Source organism: Manduca sexta, chromosome 22, assembly GCF_014839805.1.
Source record: "Manduca sexta isolate Smith_Timp_Sample1 chromosome 22, JHU_Msex_v1.0, whole genome shotgun sequence".
Taxonomy (NCBI): domain Eukaryota; kingdom Metazoa; phylum Arthropoda; class Insecta; order Lepidoptera; family Sphingidae; genus Manduca; species Manduca sexta.
The window spans coordinates 16,097,366-16,113,553 of NC_051136.1; the positions used below are offsets into that span (position 1 = coordinate 16,097,366).

The 16,188-nt window shown below is 35.1% G+C and overlaps 1 pseudogene; it reads left to right on the forward strand.

Annotated features, from left to right (window-relative positions):
- The first annotated feature begins 211 nt into the window (after positions 1-211).
- LOC119190209 lies at positions 212-16,186 on the forward strand (annotated as a pseudogene).
- Positions 16,187-16,188: the final 2 nt, after the last annotated feature.

The following is a 16,188-nucleotide window of genomic DNA, read 5'->3' on the forward strand; positions in this document are numbered from 1 at the left end:
ACACCCAAGCCTACCCCACCACCTAAAGTACTTGAATTAAAACCGATTGGAAGACGAGAAAAGAAAGACTCCAAATCTGCAGAGAAAAAAACTGAAGCAAAGTCTAAAGCAACTAAAGCAGATGAGGTGAAAAAATTAAAAGTTGACGAGACAACAGAGACAGAGAAAGTGAAACCTATAAAGGTAGAGAAGAAGCATTTAAAAGCTTCTGATGAAACACCACAAAAAGAAAGAAACCCTAAAGTTAACAGAAAAAGATAGCCCTAAAGGAAAACAAATTTACGAGAAAGATAAATTAGAAACTAAAAAAGACGATAAAAAAGATACTTCACAGTCAAAGGTTAAAGAAGAGAAAATTCGAGACACATTAAAAACAACAGAGTCTAAAAAAAGATTGAATTGGACAGCAAACGCGAAAGAAATTACGGACAATGGGATAAAACGTCAAAAGAAAAGCTCTTTGATATCCAGGAAGCGTTCACGTCTAGTGAAAGTCATTTAAAACCCGTTACGGATGCTTTGCACAGACGTAACTTGCTCAAAAGTGAATTTGAAGACTTTTATGCATTCTTACCAACTTTACCGAATTTTTCACGCATCCATAACCCGGAATGCAGGCGTCACGGGCAGATTGTGTTAAGACAGCTGCGAGGAAAAATTGTGGGCTTTGAATAGTAAGTTATAATTCAAAAATATTTAGCTTTGGTGTTTATATATGTATATTTTGTTTAAAAGAATTAGGAAGTCATTAGGAACATATTATGTGTCAAGGTCTAGTTGAATTGTACGACATCATTGACATACTGCCACAGCTGTGCTATAAAGGGTAAAATTACGAGACAAATTTTCAGTTTTAAAAGTGAATCTAAAAGCTTTTTAGTTTGGATAGAGATGTGGCAATTAAAAATATTTTTAGACGCGTAAGCGTGATTGTAGAGTGCCTACATTTTACACATGAATTTTAAGATTTCTTGGATTTATTAACGTCGGTTGTGATGATGCTTTTACACTACAACTATTTATCTAAACTGGCATCGTTTCAGAGATTCTACAATAGATTCCATGAGAAAAATATTTTATTTTATAACAGTTTTCTAAAATATTTTTTTTTTTACTAATATGAGCACTAGTGATGATAAATTTTATGTTTATGGATTATATTATTTTCGTTACAGCCATTGTTATAGTGGCGATTGCAATGTAATTATTTGATAAAATTATTTACTTGATGCTAAATACTTTCCTTTGAAAATTTGTGTTATAAAACACTCAATGCATTATTAAATAAATGAATTTACCCAAAGGCTACTACAGAACCAAACATCCAAACAAAACACATTTCAAACTGAATTTCTGTAAAAACAAACAACGAAGGTAAACAATAATACCGTAGAAGCATAGAACGTTGCGTGTTTGAAAGCATTTCCTGAAGGCTAGCATGTAACACTAGAATGTTTATTACAGTGCTCGATGCCACAGCTAAGGTCCCCTCGGGATTACTGCAAGGTAATGGGATCCAGCTTGGTGACTTCGACCAGTGCCTAGGCAGTCGCGCTCGAGTGCAGTTAGACACTGGCAGTGTGGTTAAGGTGCAGGGGAAGTACTGCTTGGCTCGAATCGACGTGAAAGCCGAACATCCAGAGCTGGAGATCCCCGTGCATTTGGCGCAAGCCAAGAACCTGATAGAAGCAGGATTGATGATGTGAGTTCTTTATGAAAACAGCGGTTTGTATAGCTTCTGAAATATACTGTCAAGTGTTTTTACTAAAGAGTGTATTTAATTTTTTTTTAGATGAAAACTAACATTATTACAATAGCATAAAGGTTGGCGAATATTTGTATACAATATATTACAATGTAATCTTGTCAATTCTATGCAAAGTAATAAAGAGTAGTAATATAGTTCTACCTAATTTTATTATAGAAGTTAAAAACACACAAATAAAGGAATTATAAAAATCTTTGGATATTTTTAAATTGATAACGTCTATTAAAAAACTTACATATTGATGCAGATATTAAGCGGTATTATAATTTGTTCAGCCAGGTCACTTCGTGCCGCGTTTTTCGACGCTGAGCTGGGGGGTGTGCGTGCCCACAGCCTGTACCTATGAGGACGTCGAGTTCGTCCTCAGGGACGCTATCAGGCATTACCAGAAGACCAGCGGAGTGGCTGTTCGGATCAAGGTTGATGAGGACGACTGCCATGTCGATAAACGAGCTGATTGGTGGAAGGATTGGATGGAAACTCCGACTATTGTGACGTTGTAAGTTAGAACAATTTTGTGTTTGTTAAAAAATGGGCTTGTCTAGATCTATAGAGTCTCGTATTATTTGGAGTGTAGAGTGAATTACTAACTGTTTTGTGGCAATGTGGTATTTACTATATAGTGGAAGAAACGGTGTTAGTAAATAAGAAAACTCAAATTTGAAGGAGCTTAATTTGTAGCTTTCCAAATATTAGGTTCTTGATTTCATTTTAATCAATTTTAGTAAATTATAAAAATGCTTTATCTCCTTACTAGCTTCTACAATATGAAAGAAGAGACAATCCTTAAGTTTTAGAAATATTACATTAATTTATAAATACTTAATAAAGCCTGCCACGGTAGCTTAGTTATATTACTGTACGACTGCAGTGCTGCGGTCTCGGGTTCAATCCTTGGGTCGAGCAAAGTGATATTGGGTTTTTCTACTCAGTATCAGCCTGGAGTCCGGATTTTGTGCCGAATACGGCGATAGGCTCTCCCGTTATCACATAATGAGACGGAATACGCACAGCGAAAATTGAGTGCACGGGTTGCTCCTCGTGCTTTGGTGATAAAAGGTGTCAATGTGTGGTTATGTACGTAATAAACCTGATAAGAAATTATCTGGCATTTCAGGTCATTCTACGGTATAGTTGTTCTGCTGGTTGTAGTGGCGACTGCTCAAGATTTTGTTGCTAGAAGAAACTCAGAAGAAACCCAGAATGGGACTGACTCCGACAATGCTGAATGTGATCAGAAAGAAAAAGAAAACGAGAAAGATTCACAGAAAACATCTGGTAAACAGTATAGCTCTTGTAAATATTGGCAGAAAATTTAAAATAAAGAAATAATTTTAAAACCAATTGATTTTAAAACTAACTTGTCTCAAAAGTTTTAATTATAAATATAGATTCTGTTAGATTACGTATCAAGGCTACAAAAATTGAATACAAAGATCCGTAACAATAATACTATCTCGTTACAGACAGCATCATCAGCCCATTCTCCCTCTACCGCACCATAAACAAACTGATCGCTCCTGGAACATCAGACGAGATCGCCTGCATCCACGGAGTGAGGGCTATCTGCACCCTGGCTCTACTGGTCGCTCATAAGTTCCTACCAGTCGCCGCGATTCCGTATACCAATCGAGTTTATATCACCGAGGTATGATATCCTTGATTTTGGTTTTAAAAAGGTTTTACTAGCCCCGTTCAATGCTCGGAAATTGTCATTTTTATATTAGGATGGTTTTTAAGCTTGTCTAATTAGTGCTGGTGTGTTATCGCGTTATTGGTTAGTTTTGAACCATTACGGACGGCTAATAAACTAGTATTAGATCTATATCAAGTTTTCAAAGCAATGACAGATTGTGGAAACAAAATATGTTTATTGCGTTATGAAATCTAATTATAATACGTATTTCTGTTGTATATAAAAAAAACAGATTCACAACTTATATACAATGGACTTTGCTAAAGAATAGCAGTTGTTTGTAAATAATTAATTCTACATACATGATTTCGCCACAATCATTTTATCGAATTAATTTTAGCTTAACCCCTGAGTTATTACTACATTCAAATACGAAGTATTCAAGGATATTTTAATAAATAAACTTAAAATTGTCTATTCAAATGTTTCTTTGTAATTCAAAATTACAACTTCTTAGCTGTAAATCAGTTTAAACTGACTGACATTTATTCTGAGAGCATGTCAGATGTAAATATATTATTTACTGCGATCAAAGACATTAAACACTACAGTTAGTTAAGACTGGACATAAGGATCAAATTTGTGTTCCAAAAGTTATTACCAAATGGTAACAAGTTCTTGGAAACAAGTCGTCTTATTTGAAATGTTAGTGTGACAAGATGTCACAGCGTCCTTAGATATTAATAAAACAAAGAACTTATTTACAGAAAATATATTAATAAGGGCATTACAAACGTGCAAATCACGATATGGAAAAAAATATGAAACATTTGGCATTGGTGTTTCACGGTAGATTGTGTAAATATTGCAAAATTTTTGTATGACAATCTTCCAAATCTGCGCTCTATATAATTTAAGAACTCTTTGACTACGTTAAATACCAGACATTAGTGAAAGTAATAAAATAATTTATTCAAATTTATAACGTATGTGCAATGCAATACATTTATAACCTTGTAATAGTAACTGTATTAAATGTAATTTTAATTTGCGAATTGCTATATGATTTATTTATTATAATTATAGTTAGTAGAGATATATTTTTATGGTTCGATGATTTACCTATAATAGTAGGTATACATTGAGTGATTTTGTGCAGCGGAACCTGACTCGAATATCCAAGATCCAAACTCATGTTTACATTTTGTAAAAAAATGTTTTTAAAATATTGTACCGCTGTTAGAGTTGAATTCAGGATTATTGTTTACGGTTACGGGTTTTGTAAGTCGAAAAACCATTCTTTGTTGTTTGTCTGTTTGTCTGTCAAGACCCTTTTCTTTGGTACGCGTGTGTATTGAGTTGAAATTTATTCGCATATTTTGCAATTCCACAACGGAAATTGAAACATCTAACCAAACTTCCGGTGGCCTAGAATCAAGAAATTAGGCAAGAAACAATGTTTTACAGAAGATGTATAAAATCTCGAAACGGAAAACAATTAAATATGTACTAAAAGAACAAAAAAAGTGAATTTACTGTTACAAACTTATTATTTGCGGTTGGTGGAATAACCGTGTCTAAGAATCGAACGGCAAAATTAACTTTGTGAAGTTTGATCTTATATACTTGCTTCAAGTTTGTACAGAACCCACGGTCCGCGAGTTCAACTCGCACTTGTCCAATTTTTTACAAGATGGTCAGTTCTTAATTGCGAAAGTCTGTTTCGGCATAATTATGTCGACTGTCAAAGGGTAATCATCTCTCGTCAGTCGACATTCTATTGGACACCACTCTTACTATCAGGTGCAGTGGCATCATTCTGCTATGCCCCTATAAAAAAGGTGCCAAGGATTTTAAGTGGGTGCTTCGTTTTCTGCCAGTACTGTGTATTATGAGCTTTAACGACCATATCATAAGGTGCAGCGCTTTAATACCAAGTTCTACGTGGTATTATGATTTCTTATATTTACGCGAATGTTAGACATTGAAATTAAACTAATTTTCCGGATTCTATCGCGGTTTTTTGTTTTTTATTTTTCTCCCGACGTTTCGAAGACTTTGCAGCCTTCATGGTCACGGGGGACTGAGGTGTTGTTCATCCGCAAAGTCAAAGTTACAATATCTACCTACATTTTACAATTATACAACTTTTTAAAAATTTTAGCTGTTGGTGCTCCGATCTACGCAGAATGAGCTCACAGTGTCTTGAAGTCTGGCAGCCGGTCTTTTGGGTTCCGATTTAATTAAATGTAGAACTGGATCCCAGGCTTGTGCAAGCTTCCAACCATCTTCCCTATTGAAATTAGGATGTTTTTAATTTCAATAGCCTCGCGAATCATCCTGGGCAGGAATCGGTGTTCTTTGGCGAGGATTTGTGGCTTGTCTAGTCGCAGATAATGATTGGCGCCTCCTTCAGAGTGTTCAGCGACTGCAGACTTCGTCGAGCGTCGGTGTTTCACGTCAGCTATATGTTCTTTTACGCGGGTCCCTATATTTCTTTTTGTTTGCCCGATATAACCAACAGCTAAAATTTTAAAAAAGTTGTATAATTGTAAAATGTAGGTAGATATTGTAACTTTGACTTTGCGGATGAACAACACCTCAGTCCCCCCCGTGACCATGAAGGCTGCAAAGTCTTCGAAACGCCGGGAGAAAATAAAAAAAAAAACCGCGATAGAATCCGAAAATTAGTTTAATTTCAATGTCTACGTGGTATTACTATCATCTCGGGAACAACTTATTCATCCTATCATTCAAAAGTTTAATATATTCTGTTAATATTTCACGTAAAAATAATGTGTACAAATTTCGATGGGGTAAACGAGTTCTTGAGTGGAGACCACGGCTCGGCAAACGTAGTGTAGGACGCCCTCCAGCTAGGTGGAGCGACGATGTGCGAAAGGTCGCTGGTAAGAACTGGATGCGATAGGCCGAAGACAGGGTAAAATGGCGCATATTGAGGAGGCCTATGTCCAGCAGTGGACAAATATATAGGCTGATGATGATGATGACGAAGACAAAACTTCCATATTTTTTTCCTTACATGTAATATTTTAGTACATTCGCGGGGAGCTCATGAATAAAATTCAGTTAATCGTTATTCATTTTTGGAATTCTAACCATCTGGTTAAACGCACGCAAAACATATTAACTAACCCAGTTAAATAAACAAACATCCAGCTGTTCCAGGTTTAGTATAATGATGCAATAGAGTAATACTGAGTTCTCTAGTTCACATGTCCTTGAGTAGAACCGAAAATTTTGTTTAATTCAAAACAATATTAAAATTGAGTTATCTATTTTTGTAGTCTTTATTCCGTAGGTGTAAAGGTTAAAATCCTTTGTGGTGTCAGCAGCGTGAAGGTTGTTTTGTCTTTGCGTTTTGGCGTCTTGCCATCTGATTGCGGAGTGCGTGCGGCCTGGCGTACTGAGTCATCGGATCGCTGTGGATTCGATTGTTTCTGGGGTCAACGCAATGTGCCTTTGTTTTACTTCTTACGACATGTATGTTTTTGTTGATGTACTTTTTGTTTTGTGAAGTTGTAGATACATCTCAATGCTTAATTATGTCACCCAATACCTATGTGATTATAATGTGCGTTTTTAACACTGCGCTTATATAAGCGCATGAAATTGTCGCCCTTTTCGTTTACCATAGCATATATATCTAACTGGGAGTTCATGATTTTGATTGTTCGGGGAACACTATGTTTAGATTTATATCACATGATTTATAGGACATTGCATTTCCCAGAGATTATTGATATTGGCAGGGAAAAATTACCTCCACATTATATTAACTTACTCCTATTTTGAAATCATTCATAATGAATGTAATTTTATAGTCTCTCATCAGTCCAATTAATGCGTTGTCACGTGGTACTTATTAACGAATAGTACTCAAATATTTGCGTTATTGGTGAATAATTAAGGTGTAATTGGTTTTACTAGTTTTCAGATCTCATTTTTCTGTAAAGAAAGTCGATGATTCATCAAACTAAAATCATTCTTCTACAATTACCTAGGAATCCTAAATTCTAGATAAGTCTTCAAAGAATGAATAAATCCCCCCATGCCGAATTTCGGTGACGGCGGCCTATCTCAGGAGATCAGCCAGATACGCGGGAGATGATGGTGCGCCCTCTGTTCCTTCATTCTCATACTCCGGTGAGACGATATTCCGACGTCTCCAAAGAGTAAGGACACTCCCCAACCACCAAGGTCCACCTTTCTCGATAATACCATCTCTGTTCCTTGCAACACGATCATGCGGTGACTACCAATGTGTTTGGTAACGTTTGAAGGTGATGTGATAAACATCAGCATGCATGTTGAATGATGTTGAACAATACTATGCAGAATATGATTTGTAGCGATTGTACGAATCAAGGTTGGATGGTGGAATTTGGAATTTCATTATTGAATTTGTAATACAGTTAATGTGATTATGAAACTCCTTTGAAATATTTAGTTACTTATCTTCTTCATTAAGCTGTCTCTATTCTATTGCAGTTACTAGTAAATGATTTTCTGCATAGTGTAAAGAATTTATTTTATCACGAATACCTACTCTTGGCAACAATTTCCTTTCAAAAACCCCACACAAAGCGACCCGACTTGGGATTCAAAACCAAAACTTCCCTGCTTAGATTATACCAGTCTTAGATTTAAAAGACGAAAAATGTAACCTGTTTAATTATAACGAACAATGTGTAGATTACTTGAACTCATTTAGTGTACGATAGTGGCTATCTAATCATCTTTTCTAATGGGTTCCAGCTCGTCAGCTCTCCCGTATGGTCCTGGTGTCGGGCAGGATGGGTGTTCACTGACTGCTTCCTTCTCCTGAGCGGCACGTTGACAGCCCACCGGATTTGCAAGGACAGCGACACCATAGCACCCAAGCGACTTCTATCCAGATATTTGAGGTAAGGATCATTCTATCGGTATTTCTGATAGGTAAATATAAATTTTGAAAGATATTGCGGATGGAGATGGTAGGTGTAACCCCCGGCTTTTCCCGCGTGGAAAGCCTTTCTATTAAAGTCCGTAAAACAAATTACGACGTCAGTGCCATTTATTAAAAAAAAAAAAAAAATATTTTCCATGGGAGCAAATTTCTAGGGTATTAAGTAGCACATATGTTAATCTTGGACACGGTCTACTGTGTGACAAATTTCATAAAAATCTGTTGAGCTGTTTCTGCATTTTCTGTTAAGTAAATTAAGACAAGATTCGATTATTAATAACATTATGTGTAAAAATACTTTTGACACCCAATTCACCGCGCAAGATCTTTTATAAAGTACGAGATCCCGAATTATCTACAGACAAATTGATATTGTTTAGATCTAGATAAATTTATTTAGAACACGAAGAGAAAAGTGGTCAATTTGATTAGCAATTATTTGTATTGAATAGGAGGATTTATCCTATAATGTTTTGCTCAATTAGCATAAATTACAACATTTTAATTTACATAATTATTGATTTATTTAAATAGGTATTTAAAAAAAATCAATAATATTAAATATATTTAATTGGAAATAGTTTCAAGGTAGTAGTTAGTTATATTTAGTTTATTGGACTTAGGTAGTTTTTGTTGCGCCTACTTCGTTTTGCATTCCGTCAATGGTGTATTGCTATGTAGAATTATCAGGCGTTGGCAATATTAAAATAAGAGAGACCATAATTAATTAAGACGCGACTGCGTGTAATATATCTCAGCCTAATAATACAAAAGTACAAAATGAGACGACGACATATTTCTTTTTAATATTTTAACAAGATATCTCCGTCCATAACAAAATTAACGCAGTTTTCATTTTTTCAACTTTTAGTCATATTATTGTTTTTACATCATTAATTACAAAAATTGTTGAGCGGATAAACATCAAAACGGTCACCACAGCATGCCGATACTATAGTTGGTAACGTTTTAGTTAAATAAACAAGGAAACACGACGTTAAAAGTAATGTAATTTACTACTAGAAATAAGTATTATGCTAATACTTATGAGGTAATGTAAAATTAAATGTATATGACGTTACCAGTTATTCGTTTGATGTAGGTACGTAATTGTTTGTTCGAATCATGTCTTGGTATAATATATTATTTTAATTCTATTTGATTTTTTATATAAATCGAGATCCGAATCGTAATCACTAAATTTATTTACAAGAAATATTTGCCTATCCATTTCTAAGAAATAGGAATACTTATGAATATAATCCTCTTTTTTTCATCTATATCTATACTAATATATAAAGCTGAAGAATTTGTTTGAACACGCTAATCTCAGGAACTACTGGGCCCTTATTCTGTATGATAGTGTAAACGCGTAACGCGGCCGTGTCATGTTATGTTCGAGAAATGTGCGTGGAATGGTATTCTGTAAGCAAAATTTCTATAGTCCTAAACATGATGCGTTGTGTTAAGTGCTTGTTACGCACTGTCAAAATAACGTGCGGGATAGAGAATAAGGCCCCTGGTCGAATTGAAAATTTATTTCTAATTTAATTCTATTAATATTTGTTGAGGATGGCTATAGGCTATATAACATCACACCATGACCAATAGGAGCGGAGCATTAATGAAAAATATTACAAAAACTAAGAATTATTTTTCCTTTCGAAAGATTCCGTTGATTGCGCTGCATAAACTGGTAAAGTTACGTAACAAACATGTACGACGAAATTATTCCTATTAAAAGTTCCAAAAATATAAAACAAAGTCAGCCGCTGCATTTGTCTGCCTGTTTGTATGCGATAGACTAAAAAACTGCCCAACTACGATGAAATTTGGTATGGAGATAGTTAGAGACCCTGGGAGGGACATAGGCTACTTTCTATCCCGGGAAAATATAAAACAGGACTATTATCCCGGATATTTTTTCAGGCGGAATCGCGAGCAAAAGCCAGTATTCATAAAGAAGTTTGTAGACTATACTGACTACCTAAATTCTAGAAAATACAACCTGACAATATTTTTTCCTTGTAGATAACGACTTCCTTGCACTATGATGAAAAAATCATAGTGCCTTGTTTCTATAATGTGTTCCGGATTCAACCATGCATTAAATTTTAATGTACGCTAGCTGAATAATTTAACTATTTAGTTTATAAATAAAGGCAAGGTGGTATACTTCTGGTGATTTGAGAGATATAATGGCCATCAAAACATTTTTATTTAGCTTAATTTACATTAAAGTTACTCAATGTTTTAACTACCTCTGGGGTTGTGGCCAAGACACCTTTCTACAATAGTTAATGCTAATAGAAAACAAAAGATATTTGGAAATGACATATCCGATCGTTCTTTTTCCGCTTTGAATGACGAGACGAGCTTGCTATTCACCTGATGGCAAACGATACGACCGCCCATAAACAATAAAATACCTTACATTACAAAGTATTGTTTGACATTCCACTGCGCTCGCCATTCTGAGACATGAGGTGTTAAGTCTTATTATAACCAGTAGTTAGACTGGCTAAAATGTGCTTCAAACCGGAACACAACAGTGACTACATACTGCTGCTGGGCTGCAGAAATAGACAATGAGTTGGTACCTACCCAGGCGGACTCTCACATATGAGAGACCTACCATCAGTGCTTCTATATATTTTTTGTTTTCTATTAGCGTTACTGATTGTATAAGGTAACTCGGCGACGGCCCCGTTCAAATTCCGGTCGGATATCACTGAGTAACACCACTCTGCCTCGGAAGCGTAGTTATATTGCGCGATACGCTTCAGCTCTGAGGTCACAAATTCGACGCCTAGTCGGGGGAAGTTACATTAGGTTTTGCTGCTCAGTATAAGATTAGGGTTTGGAATTTATGTCTCGTACGGTGATATGCTCGCCCCTATCACATTGTGGGACGGAACACACATGGCGGAATGAACCTGGTTGTATCTATGCACACCTCTATAGGAATAAAGCCGTGATGTTTGTTTGTTTTAGCAAGAATATTGTTTATATCCTTCTCCTTTACAATGCCATTGGCCTCTAGTAATTCTCTAATGCCAATCTAAAATCGACTCTACAGTTAGTACGCGTAATATTTACGTCTTTTGTATAGTTAATATAAGCGATTATTTAACATATTGCTGCGTTTGTTTACATTATTTTCCCATAAAAATGCTAAACGTAACACAATTATTGCGTCGGCCGCGTGATTCATTTATTGTCTTTGCTGGCGTAAATTTATTGCTTGTTGGATGCGGCTATGAGTTTCCTGGTCTCCGGAGACTGTATTTTCCCAGGCGAAATATTTTTGTGTGTTTTTTATAAACAAAGTCGTATGGAGTTGCTTGATTGATGGCAAGTTACTGGTTATAAAAAACTACAAACACAAAACCACAACTTCATCCCCGAAGGGTTATACAGGGATATATTTCTTCTTCTTCTTTCTTCTTTAAGTGCCTCTTCGTTTGTTGAGAGGTTGGCCGTCAGCTTCTAGTATTTCTCTTTATCATTCAGGGTAATATTTGCTAGCGGTATTATATCCGCCCGGATAGCGATCACCGTACACAAGATATTAAACCCGCCATAGTGGCTCAATTGTGTCGTGTTCCGTGATCAGCCTGTGTATATCCTGTCCCAACAGGCCGGTATAATTGTGTCGACTGCTGAAGGGTAATCATCTCTCATCAGTCGACATTCTATGGGATCCCACTCCACTTATCATCAGGTGCAGAGGGACAATTTGCTGTGCCCGTTTTTTACATACAGAGGTGCAACTAAGGCACCCAGTTTTCGCCATGTGTTCCGACTTCTGGCCTATGTAATAGTTTAGCTCAAAAACAGTACAAAGAATTCTGAATTTAGCTCTACATAACACTATTATACACCAAGCCTCATGCTGGTCATTTTTCAGAATATTTTATGAAATAGTAATAGTTCAGCTCATAGATAGTACCAAGAATTCCGAATTGAGCAAAACTATTATTTTACCATGCCTCATGCTCACTTTCTAGAATATTCTATGTAATATGTTCCATTTCAGATTAACTCCGGCGTTGCTAGCGGTGGTATTGTTCTACGCGTACATTTGGGACAACATATCCATAGGGCCGATGTGGGGCAGTCTGGTCACCAAGAATGCCGAGGTCTGCCAGGAAGGATGGTGGTGGAACATGCTCTACGTCCAGAACTACTTCGGGCTTGAGGAAATGGTGAGAATTGGCTATTAAATAGAAATTTATTAAAGGTGGAGTCAAAAGTCGCAGGAGAGATATGGCATTTACCTGTTTGTTAAAGGAGAGTAATGTTTTTACTGTAGTATTGCTGAAAACTGACGGGGGATTAACGGTTTTAATGTAATTGCTTTGCATTGAGGCCTCAGGGTTACATTTTTAAAGCTAATAGTGCACATCGAATCAAAACCTCACGAGTTATTGCCTAAAACTAATAGACTAAATGGATGATAATGCTAGAGGTATGTCTCTCAATGGAAAACACAAAACTTTCAAAACTACTAGTTTGTAAAAATATAAAAGGCATATTAAGGCTCGTTTGAAAAGTTTGGTTTACATCTCTTATAATTAAAAATCTTATTTACATTTTAGTGCGCACCCCAAACTCATCAACTCGCTTTGGACATGCAGCTGAGCATTCTTGGAGGTATGATAGTCTGGGCAGCACAGCAGGAAGGGTTCTTCAAACTGGTCATACCTGGACTACATCTGATCGCTGCCTACTCCAGATATACTACGGTGCGGGACCATCGCCTTACATTGCTAGCTTACCATGGAGTTAGGTATGTATAATAATACTAGTGGTTCAGTGGCCAAAATTCGAAACAATAGGGAACTGGCCTATGTTTAATTTTGTTCATTATTTTATATTTAATGGATAATAATACGAAAAATAAGCACTCCTGCGAAAACTGCATAAAAATTGGTTAAAAATGGGCTAGTAATTCATATTTCAAATATTGTAACGTGCAGAAGTGGGCGCGTTGTGGGGATATCGCTTCATCTCTTTCTTTTGCATGCGTCGTAATTTCCTATGACGTCAAATGTAGGTATTTCATTTATTTATTTTATTTATTGCACTTAATATACAAATGTATACAGGCGGGCTTAATGCCATAGGCATTCTCTACCAGCCAACCTTAGGGTGGTGCAGAGATAATCATGGTAGGTGCATCACGGCAATATGACACTGAGAAAGAAGAAAAATATACAAAATACCTATAATAACTATAAATACAATATAAGTATCAGAATACATAAAATACATATTATAATTACATAAACATATACATATAAATATACATATATATATAAGAATATAATGCAATATTATAAGATAAGGTGGTGACTATTCCGCTTCATTTAGCAGTAACTGTATTTCGTTTCTTTTCTGTTTCTTGTTAATTACCCCTTCCACTGACATTCAAAGAATTTTAACTTGTTGTTTTTTTATCGGATTTTAATAATTCCTTTTGAGTTATAATTTATACAGCGTAAATATTTGATAATGGTAAAGAACAAAAATGAGTCCGGTACCCTATTGTAACACATATTGTATGTACATACATGTTATTTTTCTGCACTTCTCTATTGTGAATTTTAATCACGCCAAATATACTCCTCAGCGCGCGCAATATGCTTAAAAAGGGGAACTTTTTCGTGTATTTTATTTTATTACTTAAGGGTTGCCAATATAATAATATACATAATAATAACAATCAGAAAATAAAACTTATTGCAACTCGGGCCACAGGTAACCACAATATGCGTAATATATAAAAGATGTTTCGATATTATTGTTTGACATTCAGTAATTAAACTATTTTTTAGATAACATTATAGGTATTAACGAAAAATAATGTTAATCGCTTTTTAGTTTGACCGCAGACTTTTTTTGGTTCTATAAGGGCACAGGAAAGTGTCTCCAATGCACCTGATGGTAAGTGGAGTGGGGTCCTATAGAGTGTCGACTGACGAGAGATGATTACCCTCGGCATTCGACACAATTATTCCGGCCTGTTGGAACCGAATATAAACACAGTGATCCCGGAACGCGACACACGTACGTGGGCCACTATGGCGGGTTTTAACACCTTGTGTACGGTGGTCGCTATCTGGGTGGATATAAAATATATCCTTCCATCAGCACATACTAATAAAAGAAATATATAAGTACGTTGCATATACTAATATTATAGTTTTTGTAGATAAACATTAGGAAGATTTTATGTGTAAAAAATAGATATACAATTTGTATTCTTTGTGTGAAATAAGTTTAGGCAATATTTATATTATAAGTTTATAGCCTTATGTTTTATGCATAACTTTAAGGTAATAGATTAAGATAGATTTGTTTACAAGCATTTTAAAACGTGATATGTCGTAAGCAGTTAGAAAAGTTATTCATGACGTTATATTCATAAAAAATAATTATTTATAGGGTAACATTAGCATTAAAATACATTTCTAAATATAGATCAGGTTATGGAAGATAGGATCGCATGATATTTTTTTGCATTGTATGCTTTCACGTGTTTCGCATATGTTATATTTATGGGACTATAAAATTCTATTCATTTACTGCACGTGTTTCATACATTATTGTATACTTTTTAGAACAATAACCGATGCGAATTATTCTTTAGGGATCAGTTTTAAAATAATAATAATAATGATTTCTTAATAGAAAATACTACAACACAATATACCGTCTCGATCATTTTTTACAGTCATTGGTTTACGTCGTTTTCGTCTGTCTGTGTTATGAATTTAATTTTTGATTTTGCTTTTTGTATAGTGTCTTGTTTGGGATTATCCATACTAATCTGCTGGAAGAATATATTTTAATGAAGGACAAATGATATAATCTTTTGTGGCCAATAGTAAAAATGTGTCAAATTGGTTTAATCTGATTACTCGTGTTTTTGATTGATGATTCAAATCACAATTAGAAAGACATGAAATTTATTAGTGGAAGTTATATTTGGAATAGACTGCAGTGTGTTTAATATAGAATGATTTGTGGTTCGTTCTGTGCTGGAAAAATACCTTTTTTTATCGAATAAAGAAGTAAATTACTTTGCATACTCATCTTCAAATTTGTTAACTTTGTGGCAAAGATTATCAAAGAAAATATTAGTAATTAATATTTTCACCAAATATGCCAAGTTTACTGTTCTAATTTTTTGTCATTTGTAGTTCAGTACGAATATTAGCTGTACGCGAAAGTGTTTCTGACTGAAGGTGTGGTCTCCCTGCTGCAACGAATTCTCTTGAAACAGTAGTATCATTAAGGCGATACCTCAAGGTTCATTTTCATACATTTTGTTTCACCTTTAATCTGGGTAACTAAACAAGTATTGGCAAGTAAAGAATTTAAATTCACGTCTAGTTAGTGATTAGTTCTCGCAGTTGAAAGAAAAACGTAAAAATAATTAATAATCATGGATATTTCTGCCTTTAAAATTTCGTCATATTAAATTTTATTTGTTTAGTTACCCAGATTAAAGGTGAAACAAAATGTATGAAAATGGACCTTGAGGTATCGCCTTAAGGCGTGTAAACTTATAATTACTTTTTATTGATATTTATTTTCTTCGAAAGGCACACTTTTTTACATGTAAATGTAAAATACAATTTTAAAATAACACTTTACCAAAGTTACACGATACGTAGGGTCCAAGTAACTTAGTGTACATTGTTATTTTCAAGATGATAAGTATATGGTTTCGTTTAGTGATACAATGTTAAAATTACTATATTTTAGCGTGAGCCAGCTGTACAGAACTGCCCGACTGAGCTACAC